This window comes from Eurosta solidaginis, chromosome 1, assembly GCF_040869045.1.
Source record: "Eurosta solidaginis isolate ZX-2024a chromosome 1, ASM4086904v1, whole genome shotgun sequence".
Taxonomy (NCBI): domain Eukaryota; kingdom Metazoa; phylum Arthropoda; class Insecta; order Diptera; family Tephritidae; genus Eurosta; species Eurosta solidaginis.
The window spans coordinates 101506231-101530018 of record NC_090319.1 but is presented as its reverse complement, the minus strand read 5'-3'; the positions used below and the strand labels follow the sequence as shown (position 1 = coordinate 101530018).

At 36.4% G+C, this 23788-nt stretch overlaps 1 protein-coding gene across 3 annotated transcripts in view; it reads left to right on the top strand.

The window, feature by feature from the left end:
* Dmtn (transmembrane and coiled-coil domain 2 protein Dmtn) overlaps positions 1-23788 on the top strand; it is a 131072-nt gene that overhangs the window by 48940 nt on the left and 58344 nt on the right. For all 3 annotated transcript variants that reach the window (XM_067759383.1, XM_067759378.1, XM_067759379.1), the window contains exon 2: positions 4473-4521. The gene's annotated coding sequence lies outside the window, so the exon portion shown is untranslated. The remainder of the gene's footprint in view (positions 1-4472; positions 4522-23788) is intronic.

The following is a 23788-nucleotide window of genomic DNA, read 5'->3' as shown; positions in this document are numbered from 1 at the left end:
GTGAGTTATGACTTTTGCTTTGTTTCCTTGTGCCGCATTTGTTTGGATTTTTTTTTTTTTTGACAGACAAATTTCGCCATCCGATTTAGGAACAACAATCCACTTAATGGGGGGCCTTATACAAGGCGAATCCATACCAGGTGGTGGCAAAGCGAATTAAACCAATTCGCCGTGCAGAAGAATGTCAAGACAAACGAATATTTTAATTGATTTCGATTAACTAATATATTAAAGTACAAGGCACTGTTGGGATAACAACACCTGGTACTGAATTCGCCTTGGCCTTATGCATATAAAGCGAAAATGTGTCGAAATTTTTAAGGCTTCTTATTGGTAACAATCAACATCAGCCAGATATTGCTTAGCTATCGACATATTATCAATAGCGAATTATTATCCGTTTCTTCTTTCCGCTTGTTATCGCCGAGTCATTGGCTTTTTATTCATTACTTTTCGGCTTGTTATCGACGGGTTAAAAATGCGTCATCGATTTTATATAAATAAAAAGAAGTTTCTTTTTTTGCTATCTGTTTCATAACAAACCGATGAGTCGTCTATAACAAATCGATAAAATTCTGATAACAAATTGGTAACATTCCGATAAAATATCGATAACTTTAAAAAAATTATGTATGTGTTCAATAGCTAATGGAAAATTTTTAATAACATATCGATAGCTTTTCGATCAATAATCACAATTTTTTTGATAATAAATCGATCACTTTGCGATTGCAAATCGATAACTTTCCGATAACAAACTAGTATCACGCCGATAACAAGTTGGTAAAACTCAGATAGAAAATTTATAATTTTTCGATAACATCGATAAATTTCCGATAATAAATTGCCATATTTTCGATAACTAATACTCCAACAGCAAGCTGACAACTTTTCGATAGCAAGTCGAACATTTTTTATATATCTTTGCCTTTGCAATTTGATAGGTTGTCTATACCCTAGACAGATAGCATACCGATAAGAAATTGATAACCTGTTGATAACAAATTGAAAGCACGCCTTCCGGTTGTGATTACGACTTCGGTTTTGAGTTCAAATTTTTCCTCTCTTTCCTCCTTTTCTTTTTTCCTATCCTTACTTTCCCTTTCCTTTTGCTTCATTCCCCTTCTTTTTCGTTTCGTCTTGTACATATGTATGTACACAACAGACTCGAAGAGTACTTGCTACTCACACCTTTTTATACTCAGCTGAGCAGAGCTCACATAGTATATTAATTTTGTTCGCATAACGGTACCCTGTAACAGCATAAACTAATCCAGATAGATATAGACTTCCATATATCAAAATGATCTGGGCGTAAAAAGAAATTCATGTAGCCATGTCCGTCCGTCCGTCTGTCCGTAAACACGATAACTTGAGTAAATTTTGAGGTATCTTAATGAAATGGCAACCACGCTACTGTTGGCAGCCATAATTTCGAAATAGTAAAAGACTTCGTTTATTTGGGAACCAGCATCAACACTAGCAACAACATCAGCACTGAAATCCAGCGAAGAATCAATCTTGCCAATAAATGCTACTTTGGACTAGGTAGGCAATTGAAAAGTAAAGTCCTCTCTCGGCGAACGAAAATCATACTCTACAAGTCACTTATCGTACCCGTCCTGCTATATGGGGCAGAAGCATGGACCATGACAACAACAGATGAAGCGGCTTTGGGAGTGTTCGAGAAAAAAGTTCTTCGAAAGATTTATGGACCTCTACGCTTTGGCGATGGCGAGTACCAAAGAAGATTTAATGATGAGCTGTACGAGCTTTACGCAGACATCAACATAGTCCAGCGAATTAAAACGCTACGGCTGCGCTGGCTAGGCCATGTTATGCGAATGAAAGATGATGCACCGGCCAAGAAAGTGTTTCTATCGGAACCCGCCTATGGAAGCAGAGGTAGAGGGCAGCCCCCACTCCGTTGGAAGGACCAGGTGGAAAACGATTTAAACTCCCTTGGTGTGACCAATTGGCGCCGGTTGGCGGAGCGAAGGAGCGACTGGCGCGCCTTGTTGGACGGCCATAACCGTTTAGACGGTTAAACGCCAATTAAGTAAGTAAGTAATGAAATTTGGTATGTAAGTTCCTGGGCACTCATCTCAGATCGCTATTTAAAATGAACGAAATCGGACTATAACCACGCCCACTTTTTCGATATCGAAAATTTCGAAAAACCGAAAAAGTGCGATAATTCATAACCAAAGAGGGATAAAGTGATGAAACTTGGTAGGTGAGTTGACCTTATGACTCAGAATAGAAAATTAGTAAAATTTTGGACAATGGGCGTGGCACCGCTCACTTTTAAAAGAAGGTATTTAAAAGTTTTGCAGGCTGTAATTTGGCAGCTGAGTATGTAATGTTCGATTACACCCGAACTTAGCCTTCCCTACTTGTTTATGTTTTCATTGTACTCTGGACTAGAGGATATGGAATTAAAAATTTGCACAACTACGACCCATAAAATCACCTATTCCAGTTTTTGTTTTTATAATAATAGAAAAATTACGCATACACCCATATTTCATTTTCAATAATTTATTACCCATTTACATTAAAGTTCTATTGCCTTTTGCTTTGCACTTAAAGATTGTGCAATCGCCAAGACTCGTATCAGCTCCTACAAAACCCACTGCAAAGTTTTAGTATTTGCAAACATTATTGCTCTGGTGCAAAGTTCATACATGTTTCTGAGCCACTTAATCGGATTAATCTTGATCCATTTATTGTTGTTGAAATTAACCAACTGCATAAAATAACGATGGAGTAGTGCTCAGAGTATTGTTATATGAAGAAATATATATAACTTAAAATACTGTCCAACAATTTGGAGGGCATTGTCTGAGAGCGAATTAGTTCCGCAGGTGACATTTTAAAGTGAAACGCTGTTGGAGGATTAAGTTTATATCAAAAGTTGAAAGTTTGCCAAATTTCAAAAGCAAGTTAGAGTTTCGAGAAATCCCTTCGACTGATTCAATATCCATGATAATACAGAACAACATTCCAAGAACTTCATGATATGCCTGGACCATATGCGCAAATACTTAGTGTCGTCCAAAATTGATGATATTTAAAAAAAAAAGCCTTACTTTCTGACAAAAATAATTTCCAAAAAATCCTTAACCAAATTTTACCTGGGGTGACGGAAAATCATTCCAATATACATCAATTCCCTTAATTCTAACCTAACCTAAGCTTTGGGTAACAAGTATATATTAACAACTGATACCCAAGCCACAGGCCATCCAATGTTAGGACAGGACAAAGTTTGCCGGGTATTTACAAAATGCCCCATTATTTGAACAGTTTTTGTGTAAGGCACGAATAATTCCGTATCCATCGAAAATCAGAACAAGTCTTGAAACTAGGGGGGGCTCGCTTTGTCTTGCAAAAGGTGCACAAATGCATGGATTGCTTGAATTGTTAGTTCTTATCAATAAAATACACGCAATAAGTATATTTATAGTATGCTCAAACCTATGTACATTTTCGTGCAAGGAATTGTAGGAAATGACAATCAACCCTGCTTCAGCGGTGTTCCGCTCATTTCGCTCAGGAACACCGCTCAACGCTTCTTAAGGCCGCAGCACAATGAAATTTTTCATATAGATGCGTTCAAGACGAATTCAGTAGAGGTGGTGTTATCCCAACAGCTGATTGCTCCTTCTTGATAATTTTCGATACAAAGCCTTGTACTTTAATATGTCAGTTAATCGAAATCAATGAAAATTTTCTTTTGACTTGACATTCTTCTGCACGGCTAATTGGTTGAATTCACTTTGCCACCACCTGCTACGGATTCGCCTTGAATGCGTTTAACACAAGCTTATACATTTCAGTAACATCGCCACACTCAACCAAGATGTTGCGTTTATAAATATGAAGGAACTACAGACTTGGCAATTGAAGTTTTTTTCGCTTTGCCAATTAACATCCAAAACTTCGCGAAACACTGTAAAATTCTCCCTATACAACAAAAATACTTGCTAAAATATTTTGTGTCATACAGTTTGTTATACTGCAGTTTTTAATTGTGAAAAATGTTAGAAAAGTTACCAACGAATGGGAAATATAATTTCACATGCAAAGTGTGCCAACACCCTTAGCCAAAGCAAATGGCAATTTCTTCTCCTCATGCTTTGCTTGCAACAAAATTTGGGAGATGACTACTTTTCCATGTCAGATGGCGCCAGTGTCGCTCAATCTACCATTCTCCATAAAAATACGTACAATCTACTCATAATGCATAAGATTGTGTGATAAGCATCTATATGAAAAACTGCTTATGTGACGGGGCTTTTACTGATACTATGGGGTGCTCGCGTAGTCTTGAATATAAACAATCCGTGCACCTTGAAGACAAAGCGAATCCCCCTAATGTTTCTTATTTAGTATGATAATATTTCTGTAAAATAGCAGTAATGAATTGTTTCCTATTTTTAACAAATTACTTTTTTCTTCTTTTACAGCCAAAACAATCGTAAAAAGCTTACTTGCCTTAAAGAAATTGAAAACTTGGTAAGTACCCATGCTCTCTAAAACACTGGTGGTACAAACAGAATGCAACCTAGATGAATAAATCCTTCCGGGTGCAACTTAGTTGAAACTGTCATATCTGGCTTGAAGCTGAAGTTACTTGTTGGCAATCTGAAAGCCGTAGCAAAAAACATTATCCGAACTTATGAAGACTTACCTAAAACAGATAATTCGAAGCCACACGACTTTCCGACTGCTCCCCAAAACAAATTGGCTTACAAATTTGACTAGCGCTTCCAAACCCCATTTTTCTTCTTAAGAGTCTGGAGTCCAAACTCCTTTTCATCTTTCGGAGTATGTCAAATTCGTGTTCAACATACATTCATGTAATATGTGATACGAAAAGATTTTAATTTAGTTGATCATTCAGATATAATAGAGAGTATAAGTTATATAGAGCTTTATCTGCATGAGAATACTTGTTTTCGTATCGTATAAATTTACCATACGAGTCCAAGTGCATAGTACCCACAGTCACCACTTACTCGTAGTGTTTTTGTATTTTTTGTTCTGATAAATAGTAGGGAGACTTATTAAAATATGAATATATAAGGTGTAAAATTATATCCATTTACATACGCTGTTATATGAACGCACCAATATTATTGGTAAACTTAATAGTCGATCAGGTGTATTATTGCCAAAAAAAAAATTGCGATTATTATACAAATTATAAAATGGCAAGATTAAGTGAAGAATCAAAACTAAAACGTCTTTACTAAGATATTCTTGTAAATGACTTGGTGGAGATTTCTTATGAAAATGACGGCTGTTATGTTTGCAAGGTTGCATTCCTTTGAGTTGACCGCGCTTACACCATGAAATGTGCGCGTAAATTTATACAAATTGTGTAAATGATTTTTCATACAAAATTTTACAGTTCATTTATGCACTAGATAAACTTATACGTTTACACTAGGCCGGGTCGATTTGTGGGGAGGCAAAAAATTCGCCCATTGCTCTGTGAAAATCATATTCTAGGGATCAAAATAAGAAACTTTGCCGAAGGAACCATACCTCTAAAACGAATTCTGATGCCCCCCCCCCCCCCCTTTGGGTGGTAGGGGAAATTTTGAAAAATCCCACTTTGAAATGCCCATGTTTTTTCTTTTTGGAGTTTATTTTTCTCTTTAGAAATTTATTTAGTCAGAACATATGTAAATGAAAAAATGAATTTAACTTAGTAATAGAAAAGGAATTTTAAAAAATTATTAGAAATTAGCGTTTTTACAACCCCCTTTTAAAACCAAGGCATCACTGTGATGCATTTGCATGTCGTAAACATAGTTGTGTGGGTTTTTATTCAACCGTTTTAAAAAATTAAGGTATCACTGTGACACAATTGCAGATCGTAAAATTGCTTGTGTTGTTTTTTTAAGTCACCACAAGACACAGCAGGTAGAATTGAAATTGCCCCTACCCAAAAGTTCGACCCAAAGCGGGGGGACATCAGAATTCGTTTTAGAGGTATGGTTCCTTCGGCAAATTTTCTTATTTTGATCCCTAGAATACGATTTTCACAGAGCAATGAGCGATTTTTAAATCGATCCGCCCTAGTTTACACACTTTATAAGGCATTTATCAGGTTATATGAGTCCCCCTAGTTATTTAATTTAATTTAAATCTGAGCACTCGAATATGATAAGCGTGATTCATGCGGTGTGTTGTAGGTGCATATAAATATGTACGTATAAATTGTGTTCATAAATTTTAGCAACGAGTCTATGACGTTCCGCATTTTTCCCAAATTAATTTTGTTATTTTTCAGCCTTAAAGCGGCAAGCTTAAAAACAAATGTCTATTGTTAGATTTTTTAAACTTTTCGTTTTTGTTTTTGAGATTTTAGATTTATTGGTTGATAGCATATATGTAATACTCCTATATTGCTAATAGAAAATGCTCGCAATGTGTTTTGGATGCGAAATCAAAGCAAGACAGCCTATACAATTTTTGTGATTGTAGCAGTATAAGTGTGACAAGTAAAAACTTAAATTTTGGTACATTCGATTATTGAATACAAAAACAAAAACATGTAAACAGCAATATATCGGCACTCTGATGTTGGGGAATGTACTTAGCTTTTTGTAGCAATATAGAAGTATTACATATATGGTTGATAGATTTATTTTAGGTTTTGGTTAATTAAGTTTAAAATTTAAACTAAATAAAATAAAAAACCCCTTGTATATTGAGACGTTTACAATTTAGAAGGAAAAGGTTTGAATAATTGTTAAAACCGAAGAAGGGTTTAAAATTACAAAATTACCATAATGAGAGGGGAGTTAGAGGCGTTGGTTCCACATTACAATGGAAGACACCAATTTAGAAGGAAAAGGTTTGAATAATTGTTAAAACCGAAGAAGGGTTTAAAATTACAAAATTACCATAATGGGAGGGGAGTTAGAGGCGTTGGTTCCACATTACAATGGAAGACACCAACCATCTCTTCCATTGTAATGTGGAACCAACGCCTGTTCCATTATGGTCCACCCCTGTTGAAACAACAATTTTCTTGGACTCCCGTTAGAGGATATTGATGACAATTTGTGATCGGTCACACCTATGGGATGGGCGAAGCACTTCTACAACAACAACAAGGGTTTAAAAATTAAGCTCTAACTTTTAATTGCGTATAAAATTACGGTGATTGAAAAAGTTCTCTTTGAACACCGTTAACATTAACACTTACGCTGTACTTTTTGTATCTGACAAAGGAATATTATATTAATGTGGATTTCTTTTCTGAAAATACCGCCGCCCTGTTGGCTATTCTTTGCTCTCTCGTGATACTATGTATTGCATTCACAAAATATTTTTTTTTCACTGCACACTGGTCGGTCTTATATGGAGTGGCCAAAATACTTTCAGTAGAGATATCAACGTGAAACTTTGGTCACGGCTTTACAAATATGTGAGAATTATTTTTTCATACCGACTCACAACCACCCACTTACACCGCATGCATATACATGCGCGATAGCTCGCATTGGTAAGATGTGTCTATGGCAAATACAATATTTAATATGATTAAATAAAAAAATTTAGGTTATTAAAAGATCTTCATACATAACAGTAACAAAACAACAAACACACTAAAAAGTTTACATTTGCATATCGTCGACTGGATAAAATAATGTCGTATGTTACATGTGAGCACATATAACATACGACAATAATTTATCAGTGTGACACTATCCGAAAACTGTCACAAAACATAGTTAGTGGCACAAAGTGGCAGCTGATATTAACACTTTAGAATCTTAGTACTTTGAATAATAATAAGATATAAGTCCCAACGTGAGGATCGGTGAGGAACATAACTAAAACTTTAGCTGAAATTGAAATGTTTGTGCAAATAAACACTAATAAAGGCACTGGTGAAATTTTAAATAACACAAGAGAACACAACAAGCTAAAGACACTAAAATTATTTCTAAATAAAGTAAATACCTTCGATATTCATTTCTAATTATTTCAATACAATGATATTTTATGTATTTTTAAATAGCTTAAACTTGTACTTTATTTTTAAATTGCTCACACTGCAAAAACGAACTAATACCATAACCTCACTTTTGAAGCTATTCTTAAAGAGTACAGTTCGAATACAACAAAAACAAATATACCTCTTAAAAGGCTGTTCTAATAAGAGATACTAACGACACATTTGGAACTTTTCACTTTGAATTTTTTATTTTTGGCCTATGGAACCGACCACTGTGCACTGGCTACAAATGGAGTCCATTGCACAACGCCATGTGACCTAGTTCAAAAGTTAGAATCTACGAGTGCAACATAAAGGTAACACTTTTCCCAGAATAGAAAACGCCATACGTTTGGTGCGAAATCGAAGAGATAGACCCACTAATAAGTATACCGAAATGATCAGGATGGCGAGCTGGGTTGATTTAGCCATGTCCGTCTGTCTGTACGCAACCTAGTCCCTTAATTGTTGAGATATCTTCATAAAATTTGCTATAATTTGGTGTCCAATTAGACATTTGTCGCAGCCGACCGCACAGGACCACTAGAGAATATTTTTTCCAAAAATTACTTTATGATACAGTTTGATACAGCAGGAGCTAATGCATTAGCCTGACGTAACAGTAATATCAAATATTGGTCACACACAAAGTTAATCAACTTTATGATGGGTTCATCCTATGCTTTCAGTGAAATATTCGAATAGTTTTTTGCCTGTAATGTGAATTTTTTTATGTCGGCGAGCAGTTTTGCACTCTAAGCCGACAATATAAGTATCTCCTATACAACCTATATTCCAGATCTGAAGATTTTTCCCGTTAGTTGAAAGACAGATGCTTACATTTACGGAAAACATTACTGTCTGAAAAAATCGTCAAGATCTGTCAATGATATAATATACATACATATATCCCATACAACTGATTGTTCATATTTTATGAATTTTTCAAATTTCATCCGATTATTGCACAGCTCCATCAATGAAAGGTATGTGGTCTTCTATCCATCCCGTCCTTACTTCTTCCACGTTAAAACACTACCACGCTATTTAGCGAATGACAAAGAATTTCAATACTGGGGCAAATTCATCATCATCATTAATTGGCACTTGAATGATTTGGGGCATTTCGTAACAAGTCACGCGATGATATGCTATCGATTTGTTAGCTGACTTCTACCAATTTCTTACAGTTTTGTGTCTTTTCGAAGTTTCGAAATATATTAATGCATTTTCTATGAATTAAATTATGTAATTGAGTTAAAATTATGTTAATTTAAAGTTTCATGTTGAATTTTATTGACTGGTCATTAGTTTTATGAAGTTATAGTTCATAATACCCTACAAATGTCACAACCGTGGCATGTCCACAACCACATTTTTCATAACATTTTAGGTGGTAACTTTTTTAATCTTTAATTACACGAGTAATAAACTGTCATTATATTAAATACTTGACTTAATCTGCAATATTAAATATTGTTTTAATGATAAAATTTCTGTTTTCGCTTTGTAATTTGATTTTGAAAAGTGTCCATGAGTTTTTGAGTAAAAAATATTATTCAAATCGTTAGATTGGTACTGCTTTATTGCACATTGGTTTGTGACATGTGAGTGTGAATTTTGATCAGCAAGTGTCCCCACATATTTCCAAGTTAATGTTTGCAGTCTTAAAATAACTAATATCCATTTTTAAACACTGAAGAACTGGAAAAACGGTACGTATCAAAAAATCGTGTCACAACCGTGGCACTTGTATCTTTGTAGTTTTAAGTTAAGTACGGTCTATTGTACCAATTTTCTTTAAATTTTGCTGACTTAACCTTAAAATATTACGGAAAATCTTGCGAGTCATACTAGCTTTTTTTAACGAGCAGTTCATTGTCAAAATGTCACAACCGTGGCACCCGTGTAATGTCACAACCGTGGCAGGTTTCAGTATCAAGAACAGAAACTAATAGCTGTAGCTCGTCCAATTTGCGAATGTTTTTAGCTATAAAAACTCATAGAAAAATGATTGAAAATATTTGAAAATCGAATTTTTTTCCCAAAATTTTGGGTTGGTGCCATGAAAAGCTTATCAGTAAAAACTTATCTGCCTTGCGGATGTCAGTCGGAGTCGGCATAAAACATGTAGGTCTCGTCCCACCATTTTTAAGAAAAATTTAAAAGGAGCACGATGCAAGTTGGGAGAGAAGCTCGGCCTAAAATCTCTTCGGAGGTTATCGCGCCTTACATTTATTTGTACTAACTGATATATGGTGCTTCGCATATTCAAAAGACTACACGGGAAAACAATGACGTGAAGTACTTTCACTATTTGGAAAAGATGGAGTGTCGGTCGATTTGACTTCTTGGTATGAAAGTTTAATTAAAGAAGCCAGCCTTGCCTGTTTCCAAGGTTTAGTCAAAAGTTTGCAAGAAAAGAACAACAACAACAAATGCAAATTCTTACTAATTTTTTTTTCCATTCGAATAAATTCTATTTAGTTCATAGCTTTAAAGTCCTGGCAAAGTTGATGTATCCATATCCATATAAAACAGCTGATCCAACCAACCTTATTGAAATCAATGTAATTTGTCAAGGGTGCCATAACCAACCAATTGGTTTTTGGTTTTTCGCCATATCCATAACCTAAAAATATGTGAGTTGGTGAATTTATTAACTTTTTGTATATTTTATTTAATTGTTTCGGATACGTTTTGACTAAGAGGCTCATTATTTGTGGAATATGTCTGTAATTTTTTGCGTTTTCTTAATTTTTTATGAAAACTTCACGATTTTTAGGTTAAGGCACCAATAACTGATGCCAATGGATATTGATAAGTAAAAATATGGTTACGACTATGGTGCTATGACTATGTCAACTTTGCCTGGCCCTTTAACTGCATTCACAGCCATATATTCATGTGATCAAATTAAAATACACTTTAATTTTGAATAAACAGCTTTACAACAACAACTGCGTATATACATCCATATGTACATAACGGAATGTTTTCTTAGGTATAACAGTATATTATGCAGATAATGCAATAACGTTAGTCGCATACATGATTTATAATTACTAAAATATTGTTGATGTCATATAATTTTTTACTTTATTGTCGATCAAGTGGATTGTAGAAATAATAGCGCATGCACACATTTGTTTTTGCAGCGTGACTTTCCAACTAAATGGTTGTTAAGGTATCATTATTATTAATTGGCACTTAATCGGCTAGACAAGGCACGCAGGCTATTGGGAGCAAGTTTTCTTAAACCTGTCTGCTCCCAACTCCTTTCTCTTCTTCCAAATACTGGTACCGATAGGAATACTTTCTGAGCCAGAACGGCTTCATAAACTCGCATAACATACCCTAGACAGGGTATCCTTTGGGTTTTGGTCATTACACTACATTCATATCTGTGTAAAGATCTTACAGCTAGCCATTATACATCCTTCCCACGGACATGACCCTACATCTTCCCAAGAGTTTTTCTCTCGAACACTTCAGTCATGATTCAAAGCCATATAACAGGACAGGTATGATGAGAGACGTTTATAGCGAGATTTTTGTTCGTCTTTTCAATTAATTACCCAGTACCACTATTGCAAACAACCATAAGCATTCAGCACTATAAGTCCAGGTGCTGTTAACAATGCCCTAAGGAATGTGGATGTTAATAAACCCCTATTGGAACTGGTTGATCAAGTACTCAAGGGAAGGAAATGACTTTCTTCACTGAGTAAAGTTGTTATAACACGCTTATGTCGCAGGGGACACACCCTCAGGGTGGTATTCTTTAATCGCTTATATGGATCCTAAAGCGAAGATTGGAGCATACGCTATTGCTTTCAGAGGCAAGTTCACTCAAACTTCATGCGAGTTGAGCTTGTCTTATATACCAAACTAAAGAAAAGATTTTATTTATTTTACTCTTTTCTATTTTATTTAATTTTGTTTTATTTAATTTTTTTATTTCTTTTATTTTATTTGATTTTATTTTACTTTATTTAATTTAAATCTATTTTAAGGTGTGGGCGTTTAAGTGGTAGTAGGATGATCGTGGAGTGAGACTAACAGTGGGATTGGTGTGGAAATGAAGATGAGAATGGTAGTGGGAGTGGACGTGATAGTGTGAGTATATGTAAGAGTGGGAGTTGGCGTGCAAGTAGTGTTCTGAATCGTACATAAGGACAGCTATGATGGGAGAGAAATTTTTGTTCGGCGAGAGAGGACTTTTCCCCTGAATTTCTAGGTGACATTAATTTCGCTGTTAATGCTAATTCTCAGATACATAAAGTCCACAAAATTTATTCCGAGATTATTTCTTTGGAGACCGCAAAAAGCTCGTCTTGTGAGCGTGGGGTTCGAAATAGCATAGCAAACTTTTCGGGTTAGAAGACATTCACATCCTCAATTTCGATATATTTCCCTGACGGCATCTTAAACGGTCATCAATCATCCATTTCTTCCGCTTTTTCAAAACATAAACAAATCGGCCTACTCTAGAAAACCGTAGAATACTACTTGGGGTGTTGTTCATTCATAAGTTGGTCATCGGCGAGATTGACTCTTCTGAATTGCTAGCTCGGCTTAATTTCGCTGTTCCTTCTAGGACGTCGAGACACTACGTGCCTTTTCTTTTACCGCTATGTCGCATAAACTTCGCAAAAAGTGACCCCCCCTGCGGATTTTGTGTGCGCACTACAATGACCTGTATAAATGTATAAGTATCGAATGTTCGCTTTTTTTTTTTAATTTCTAATTTGACCTAATATTTTATAGTTTGATATTCTCTCTGAATCATCTTGAGTTGTTAAATGCATAAGTTTACTTTTATTTAATGTTAATCTTATACTATATTAGTTATAATACTTTTTTTTACAAATTTTATACTTTACCAGTCGACCGTTTTCATTTTGTGTCGACTTTAAATAAATAAATAAAAAATAAATAAATACTATGCCTTTCTATTGCATATTCTATAGAATTAACCACACACTCAAGTTACCTATTCTCGCAATAAGTAATTGACTTTTTTATGTATCAAAAAGTTTGTTGACTTTCTGCAATATGGACTTGCCACTCACTTAATTTATTTTCAAGCATACCGTATCAACAATATACAGAAAAATTCTATGCATATTTTTGAAAGCGTTACTTCTCTTTTGGCACGTCGGTACTTAATTTTTCTCACAACAGCCCTATGAGTTCAAGGAATTCTTCCTTCTTGAAAGCGATAACTTTATAAGTATTCAACGAATTGCGATTAAAGAATGTATTTATATATTCAGCTTTTGAAGATATTGCAAATGAGATTTGTTTTCGGAAGAAGTGTTTTGTGTAAAACTATTCCCGCAGGTGCTTACAGAACCCCATAAACTTCAATAACAACAATGTTAACCAGTTTCCCGTACCTGATTACATGTAGTCCGGTTCCGTTATTGCACAGTTGAAACTTTTAAGACGCTTGATTTTTAATCTGAGGCCTGGGGATAGATTCAGTAAATATGCGTTCAAAATTGACACTTACTGAATCTAGGCTCTCGTATGAAATTTAAACGTTTAGGGAAAAACTTAGTATCCATAAAAAATAGCATTAACCTCATTGCTTAGTTAGTTTATTTACGATTAACTGAGTTTGCCACAACTAAAATTTTTGAACTGTTCCTTACTGAAACATTGGGGTTTTGACAGAGCACTATCCCATGGGTATCCATGCGGTACGTCTCAATATACTGGATACTCCATCCTGCTGCAGCTGTATGGAGGATGATGAGGTGGAATCACTAAATCACTTTATGCTTTATGATTGCCCAGGGCACTGTCCCATGGGTATCCGTGCGGTACGTCTCAATATACTGGAAACTCCATCCTGCTGCTGCCGCTGTATGGAGGATGATGAGGTGGAATCACCAAATCACTTTATGCTTGATTGCCCAGCTTTTGCCAGAACTAGGCGAAAGTACTTCGGTATCGACTCACTTGGATCTCCCGAGGATTTATCCAAAGTTGAGATCGGTATCATTCGGAGCTTTATCGTTGCTACCCAATGATTCTCTAAGTAGCTAGATCTAAGTCACCGTTATTTTTGGTGGTCACAACGGACCTTCGCGTTGTCCAAGTGAGCTATCCTTATCAGAGCAGCTACCACATAACCTATCCTATCATATCCTACTGAAACCTAACTGCGCCATACATTTTATTTCATTGCACTTAAGCAAAATTAGATTCACAACACATGGTTGGTGAAAGTCATATACTTAACCTATAAATGCGATCTGAACAAAGGTACGTTGTCGCTGTAGAGAAGAGCCAACCATATAGTTCAACCATGGGTATGAACGAGAACGATGAATTCGCTTATACTCTCCGATCTTCACATTCAGTCAAGTGCCGGACGTCGTAGTGAACGTAAAATTTCCAAAATTCTCCCGGAGCATACCTAAAAGAACAAAAAACCATAACAAATGACTTTACAGTTACAAATTGAGAAGCTTAAGGGATATGAAAATTATAAGGTTTGGTCCATGCAGGTGCAAGCTTACCTGGAATCAGAGGGATTATGGACGGTTCTTGAGGAAGAGCCTGATCCTGGCTGTGAGGAGGTAAATAAATATGAGTTCAAGTAGTGAATTCAATTGGGTAAATAATAATGTGTTTTTATTGCTTTCTAGTCCATGCGCAAAGACAAACGTGCTAAGTTCATTATTTTGTGTTTGATCGAAAAAAAGATTTTGCATATCATTATCATTACGAATAAGCTATATACCGCATCTGATTGGTGGTTTTATTTACGAAGGAAGTTTGGCTTATCTTGAGGCCTTTTATGACCAACTAACAGTTTTTATATGTTAACTATCGGCCCGGTACGCGCTTCGCTAAGTATAAAGTGAAATATTAAATCAAACTCATTTATTACAAAAAAAAAGATATTTTATTATTTGCTAGCTATTTTAAAAACCAAAACATTTGGATAAACAATATTTTTTGTTTTTCCATTTTGAGCATGAATAAACAAACGGCTGGGGTACCGACTCTGGAACAGGCAACATAAAGTTGGCCATGTGAAACACATGATTCCTCCAAATTCACACCACAAACGTTAAGTGTTTGCCCTTGGGCTGTGTTGATGGACATCGCAAATGATAAACGCACAGGATATTGTAATCGTTTGAATTCAAATGGCATATCAGTTGGAATCATAGGGATACGCGGTATTAAACAAACTTCTCCTTTTGATTTACCAGTTAAGATCGTAGCTTCAATCAAATTTGGAAATCAATTTTTCACTGCCAATCTTTTGCCATTACACAGTTTTGGTGGATTAATATTTCGCAATAATATAATCAAAGAACCCACTTTCAGATTCAAACAATGCGATGGCCGGTTCTAATGAATTTAAAAATTCAATTGGATAATTCACTGCCTCATCTTGATTCAAAGCACTGTCAATTGATTTATATGTCGTGACAACACCTGGGAGTTTTGCTTGAATTTGACAATTAATGGCATTGATATTATAACGAATTTACTGCAAATCCTCTTATTTGCCCTTTTGCTAAGTTCGATCACTAAACTGTTGAATAAATAACTCCAATATTTAATAATGCAAAATGGCCTTTATTAAAGTACTTCATAATAAATAACTCTACTATTTTCAAATAATACTGCTATTGCTCGCTACATAGCGTCTTAATCGAAACTGCTTGTAGCGTGTCTACCGCTGGTGCTTTTATACTCTGTGATTTCCTCGTGGCATCTTCTAGGCGCTTCCATAATTTACTTAGTTACCGCCATATAATTATAACTACAGATGCACGTATATAGCTTCTCATATGCGTGTATTTGTGAGCGACACTTTCACAATTACAATTGCATACTTTTGGGAGCATCTCAGATAAGATATATGCATGTGTTTGTGCACTGTTTCTCCCTGCGTGTACGTACATATGTGTAGACATAATTTATTGATTCGTTTGTGTAGATACATAATGATTGATTTATGGATGTGCCTGCAAGCCACTGTTTAGCATCGGCTTAGAGATGGCAGCACCCCTTAGTGTTGCTAATATTCGTAACAATATGAATGTTCTTCGGTGCTAAAGTGGCGCGTTCTCTCAACCAATCATGATTTCTGTAATTCTGAAGAATATTTGGAAAACACATTCAATCAATTCATCTATCGATTTCGTAATTGTACAAAAATTGTTCGGTACAGTGATCAATCCGTTGTTTCTGTCAATTTGTATTTTGCCATCACCAATTTCTAACAATTGTTTTGAAAACTCATGGGCATCTGGATCATTTTGTAGGTAAATACGCATATTAATGTTCAGTGTCAATTTTTGTACATATCTCCAAAGAACTGGTGACTTCAAACTGGCATTTATTTCATCAGCAGGAGTTGATCGAGGAATGACAGGCAATGTTTGTCGAAAATCCCCTGACAGTAATATCAAAGCACCACCAAAAAGCTGTTGATTACCACGTAAATCTTGCATTGTTCGATTAAGTGCTAGTAATTTTTTATTCGCCATTGTACACTCATCCCATAAAATAATTGACGTTAATCGCAGAACTTTTGCCATAGCAGAATTTCTTGAAATATTGCAAGTTGGAGTTTCAATCACCTGTATATTCAATGGCAAATTTAATGCAGAGTTTGCTGTACGACCACCTTCTAATAATGTAGCAGCAATTCCCGAAGATGCAAGTTCCAATGCAATTTTCTGTTCCGATTGAATAGTCGCTAAAATCAGTGATATAACGAACGTTTTGCCAGTACCACCAGGTGCATCCAAGAAATATAATCCACTTGCATTATTGGAAATGGCTTGCATGATTGTGTCATATACATGTTTTTGCTGAATATTCATTTTGGTTATATTTTCTCACGTTCCAATTCACGATCAAACAGATTATGCATCTCATGATTTGGTGCGATCATACCCCCTTGTACTAATGTTTTATTTGCAATCGTTAGACACATATGTTCAATTATTATCAAAGCTTCGTTGTACTTTTCCAAAGTTATCAACAAATCAGGATTTCTTCCATAATGACGCATACGAATTAAAATATCTTCTGCAATATAATGTTTATATTTGTTCCATAATTCAAGTGGATTTGATGGCATACATGTTGATGATATAATGGCAAATAGCATTCGTATTTGTTGAGGATGAGCCGAAATAGATGCATCATGAAGTGTTGAATCCCAATGTGCATCATCCTCCAACAAATGCAAAAGTTGGCATGCTTCACGGTATGTTTGTCACAAATGACCGTTGACTGTTCTCAATTCTTGAAATGATTTTAGGCCATTCACGTTAACTAATAACAATCTCAAATAAAAACACTCAACATTGTTTGGATGGACTGTATATATTCTCCCAATTGCATCTGTTTGGAAAATGCCAGGATGCCCATGACCTGCTGTTCCTTGTTTACGTCTTTGAAATTTTTTCGAAAACACATCCCATGTGTAATACTGAGGCATTTCAGAATATAACAAAGCTATCGCAAATGTATCAGTGGTTGTGCTGCTCTTTCCAATACATTTAAATAAATATATGTAAGGCGCGATAACCTCCGAAGAGATCTAAGGCCGAGCTTCTCTTCCAATTTGCGTCGTGCTCCTCTTGATTTTTCCCTACAAATTGGCCGGACGGGACCTACATGTTTTATGCCGACTCCGAACGGCATCTGCAAGGCAGATGAGTTTTCATTGAGAGCTTTTCATGGCAGAAATACAATCGGAGCGCTTGCCAGACACTGCCGAGGGGCGACCCCGCTTAGAAAAATTTTCTTCTAATTGAAAAATCTTATTTCTAAAATTTTGATGTTGCTTTGCCCGGGAGTTGAACCCAGGGCATACGGTGTGATAGGCGGAGCACGCTACCATCACACCACGGTGGCCACATTAAAATAAACATGTTGGCCATTCTCAAGATGTAGAGCCAAGTGAACCACCGCAGGGTGTCTTTCCTGCATTGGAAACGACATAATCCTATAGACAGCTTCGTTGCTACTAATATAGCGCCCCATTTGATACTGAGTAATTTCATCATTTGTATTATCACCAGCAACACCGAAAATATATATATTTAATGGATTTGACATAATTACAATATTCCACATTTATATGAGCATTGAATATTTTCGATAATAATGGACAATACGGAACCACCCAACGATTATCAACTTCAACTTCCTGGTTATGCATTCCAATGGTTGCTGTTTGCCATTATCATTAGGTAATCTACGTCGATACAAAGGATATCCGTCATTGCCCGTTATTGTGTCTGAAGTGAATTGCCTTAGGTATCGTTTCGAACACTTTTCACCAATCATACATGGTGAATTCACATTTAGTTCACCGCACGGTCCATGTATCATGTTTTTAACGGCAACTTGAAATAACTCATGATCAGCAGTGTGATCAGGAATTTCAGCTGATATACGGTTATCGATTTGATCCGGAGTTATTTTATGTACCAGTCAAATTAGTATATATGCGTGCGGCAATCCCCTTTTCTGACATTCGATGGAGTACATATGGCAACGCACCTCCCCAAATACATATAATTTCACAATTAAATCCATAAGTGCTTTAGATTTTTGCCGAAAAACACGCGCAGTAATGCCATGACGATTGGTTGTCGACTGTCCTGCAAATAAATTGTTTTTGATGTCATCCCACTGCGGATTACATGTAAATGTAATGAACAGATCCGGTCGACCGTATTTTCGTATATAACACATTGCGTCTTGTGCATATTCGTTCGTATTCCGTGGGCTAGCAATATACGAAGATGGTAATATAGTTAAACGTCCGATGTATTAGCATTATTCGCTATCGCATCTTGCAAATTAATATATTGTTCAGATCTTAATTTTGCTTGGTTGAAACGAATAAAATTAAGACGTTCTGTTTCTATTTTGGCATACATATCAACGATGTACTGATGATATAGTTTACCACATCTGAAGATATAATTTTGTTCTTGTGGACGAACCATCAATCGATACGAATAAAAATTAATGGCACTAACTTTTTTCTGTACATGTATACCTAAAAATAAGTGCAAAATGTGACTTAAGAAATTTATACAAATGATGAAATGTCAACACACTGAAAATATTATTTACCTGTTCGTGGATCAATCATTGGTATATTGATATGGTAGCCATCGTCACCTTTCCAATGCAATATTGGGTATTGATGAAGTTCCGAAACACGTTGCAATTGCTCATTTCTGCGATGAAGTATAATATCACGGGATTGAAGCTGATCACCAAGAATTACAATTGCAACCTCATCAATTGTCGGCGCATTGAATGGCCTTTCATGCTGTCCAAAAGGTGTTCTATCAGCCCTTATTACGATTTTGTGATTATCAGATGGCATACGATCGAGAGCAATTTTGAACAATTGAACTAATGCGTTATGCTGATGGAAAAACCTTTGTAGCTCACAAATAATTTCTCGTCTTGTATTCAAAGCAATTGCACAACATTGATCGAATTCACGATTTTCATCACCAATCAAATAAATTTGCAAACAATTATAATCAGCGTCGGGGTATGGCAATAACGAACCAGCTTGATGATAAATTTGGCCCTGAATCTGCAACATGTATGCAATTTTAGGTATATGTTGTATAATAATTTTTAAAACTATAGAATACTTTATGATTCAGATTGATTGGGACAATCCTGTTTAAGTATTTACCTTAAACGTCGGCATAAAATTATATCTAATAATGTTAGTAGCACCAAAGGAAGACATTTGAAATGCCGAATTGTATTGCTGAATATGACTCAAAAAGTGCTTCGAATTTTCAGAATTCCCAAAAATTAATGAAGACAATGGTTCGGGTGGAGTTTCTAATGCTGGCAATTTCACTTTTCCATTAGCACAACACATGCCGGGCGTTTCACCTGGAAATTTAGCCGCATCACAATGTGGACATATTGCGTCCATTATTCCAATATATCCGTACATACTGTAATCAATCTGACTGTTGTGATTAAAAGTAGCACGCATAATTTCAGGTACAACAGATCTACTTCGTGCATTACGTTCACGCTGCGATGAATTAGCTTGGGCTAGTTCATCTGGAGTCTGTGATCGCCTTTGTAATGCCGCAGCATTTGCATGATGCGATCGGCGACCTATATATCCTCGTGAAGGTCGTGGAATTTTTCTTTCAAATAAAAAAGAATAAATTAAATTAAAAAAATGTCTACATTAAAAGTGGTACACCATATACCATACTTACCGTTTTTTGTTCGGAAATTCGCTTTGCGCTATATTTCTTCTCTTCACAAATTCACACAAACTTCAATAATTATTAAACAAAAACACTATTTGCATTTTTATGTAATAATTTGCACCGCGGTGATTTCGGACACTACTGAACGTATTGGGCTGCTTCGTTTATTCTGCTAACGAATGGTGTTGAGGCCAAAGAAAACGCTCCAGCGATGTTTACACTCCAATGTCATTTATTCTCCTAATTTGAATTTTCTTAATGCTAAGAGCCAAAACTCTATACCTATCTATACAAAATATTCATGTATTTCTCTATGCAAAAAAAATGCACCGTACTATTGTTCCATGTCTTTTCAAAGCCTACTTTGTTTGTCGATCTGCCTGCTACATACATACATGTTGATATAAATATAATGCAAGTAAGTTTGTAGGTGGGAATAATACGTAATAATATTATATTGTTATGTGGTTGAATATACCATTTTAACTGGTTGTAGTATATAAGAATGCAATCTCTTAACCTGAAGAAGAAGAGTTCCCAATTGGTCTATATCTCGAGTCCTTAGTTACCCAGCGAAACGAAAAGCCCTCTTTTCATTAGCATTTATCAACAACTTACAATGGATACTCATGTGGTTCAAACACATCCTAGGGTTATCCGGGTCCACGTTTTGGTCTATACTATAGCAATCATCAACAGCTCCCATTTGCTACCCATATTGTACAAACACATCCTAAAGTTACCCGGGTACACGTCTTGGTCTATATCTCGAGACCCTAGTCACGGAGCCGCATGAAAAATACTCTATACTATAGCATTCATCAACAGCTTCCATTTGATACTCATATTGTACAAACACATCCTAGGGTTACCCGGGTCAACACAAACCATCTAATGAATAGTCAGAACAAAGCCTAAAAATTTGGTTTGGATAGGTGAGCCCGTTCTTGAGTTATAAAATCACAACGAAAAATGGCATTCATTTTTATATATATAGATGAAATAAACTTTATACCTTCAATTATTTTATTGTAGAATTATGGAGGGTTACTGGGAGGTGGGCTGGTCATAACTATGAGATTTGGTTTCTCGGTGTAACGCTGTACATACTTTTGTCCTAATCTTCATAGGTATGCTCTTTCTTTAATATGTTCTTTCAAGGGGCACAAGTCACATTTCTTCGAGATGACTTTTTTATTGAAAGACATTGGAGCGCACAACCAACTCCGCGGGGATTTATTTGAGCTGCTTAATCCAATATAGACACCTGCCAACAGCCGCACCGTATGGTGCATGAAGATCAGACGCTGTTGATGGAATCCTTTATTGAAGTGGAATTGGGGGAAACTGGGTTGTCGCCTTCTCACACTATCTGACCACCAAAGGAATGTTCAGTGACAACCCAGAGGATACTTGAGTGAAGGCGTTTGGATGTGGTAAGCTGCGATCAGTAGATGAATGACAAAGCAATTTAAGCTTTGTTTAAGTTATCAATTCGCTCAGGTAGCTCAGCTAGCCAATTAAGTATGTATCTGGGAGACTCCCACTTCCTCTACTGCCCATCAGCTAAACTGCGGAGTGTTATGGACGTTCGTTGTGGTTGTTTTCGATTCGCCCTGTTCAATAGACACTAAAACTCAAGAACGAAACTATTATGGAAAGTTGTTGGACAGACAGCTTGTGGACAAATACAGGCGGGCGAAATGGGAGGAACATCTAAAGAATTGTAACCCTTCTGCTGGTGTACTTAAGCTTATGGTCGACGGCAAAGTCCCTATTAAACCTGACTGGCGATAAACTGTAATCGTACGCGACGAAATGCGCAAGCACTTTTTGTCGGTAATATGTAATGCACTCCAGGTCGACAAACATGCGCATCTCCTATTACCATCACCGCCACAGAGGAAGAAATAGCCTTCAATCTTGCTAAAAAAAAAGCAGTAGACCCAGAAGGCATTGCCATGCCGATGCTTAAAAACTATGCCAATGAGGGATTCAAATATCTAGCTCGTGTCTTCAACCTCTCTTTTTCCACTTTCGTCATCCCCGAAAAATGGCTAGGGTGGTACTACTAATAAAGCCTTGTAAAGTAGCTAACGTCAGTAGCCAAAACTGCTCCACTTTTTCACAGCAAACCTGCGATTTGTCAATCATCAGCATGGATTTCGAAAATTACATTGCACCACCACCGCACTAAACACCATCAACACACAAATAAATTGCGGATTAAAGCAGGAACCCCTCCACAGAACAATACTCCTAGCCCTAGACTTATCAAAAGATTTTGATACAGTCAATCACTGCACGTTACTGCAAGACTTGGAAGGGTCTGGACGGCAGGCATCGGTGCAATTAAGGAACGTAACATCTAAACCCAGAATAATTAAATAAGGCTTGCCACGGGGTTATGTGCTTTCCCGCTTTTGTTTGTATATAGAACCTCCCTTTGCCACCTGAAGGAGTTACCATTGTATCTCACACCGATGACTGCACGATAATGCCAACAGGTCCCGGCCCACCCATTGATGAACTAAGCAATAAAGTAAACGACTATCTCCCTAGTCTCTACAGTTTCTTTGCCTAGCGAAATCTTACATTGTCACCGACCAAATCCTCGGCGAACTTATTTACAACGTGGACAAAACATTTGTCGCCCATATTAGACATCCACGTCGATGGCATTACGCTACCGTCTGTCTTACACCCAAAAATACTGGGTATGACGTTTGCTCGGGGTCTACAGTTTGACAAGCATGCATCCGCAATTGTTCCTAAAATACAGAGCCGCAAAAAAATCCTTAAATATCTTGCATCCAGCACTTGGGGTAAAGTTAAAGAAACGCTCACTACCGCTTTCAAAGCAATCGGCCAGCCGCTTGCATGCTACGTGTCTCCAATACGGACCTACTGACTCATACACTATGATGACCTTCACTATCTTAGTTTACATCCATCTTAAGATTTCGGGGCTGCATCCCCAGGATTTTTCTGTAATACGTCCTATGATATGGTGTTGTCGACGTGCTTTCTCCACAGTAGCTTAGAGTCGAAGTTAACTCCCAAGTTTTTCAGCTCAGTCACATGCTCCAACCGTACTCCACCCACTGCAATTTGCCTTATACCTCCAGTAGTATGATACTGGTATACTTATTTCCAATCAAATCCTACTATTGGGTATCTCCATGTTAAAAATACCAGAGAGTTGTCTGACTCGTTGGGTTTAACTTTTAAAGCAGTGCTGAGGTAGTATTCATCTCATTGATTTATTTGTTGTGTAGTATATCTATCGTCAGGAAAATAAGATTTATTAGTTTACGACCAATTAAAATGTTTAATATCAAATCATATCAAGTATTTTAATCGATCATCGAAATGAAATAAGTCCAAGCATACAGAGTGAAGGTGCATTAAGACAAATATTTAGGATGCGAGAATCGGTAAGCTGCAATCAGCTCGTGCTTTGAGTTCGACCGCTAGAAACTGTTACACCTTAGCCTAA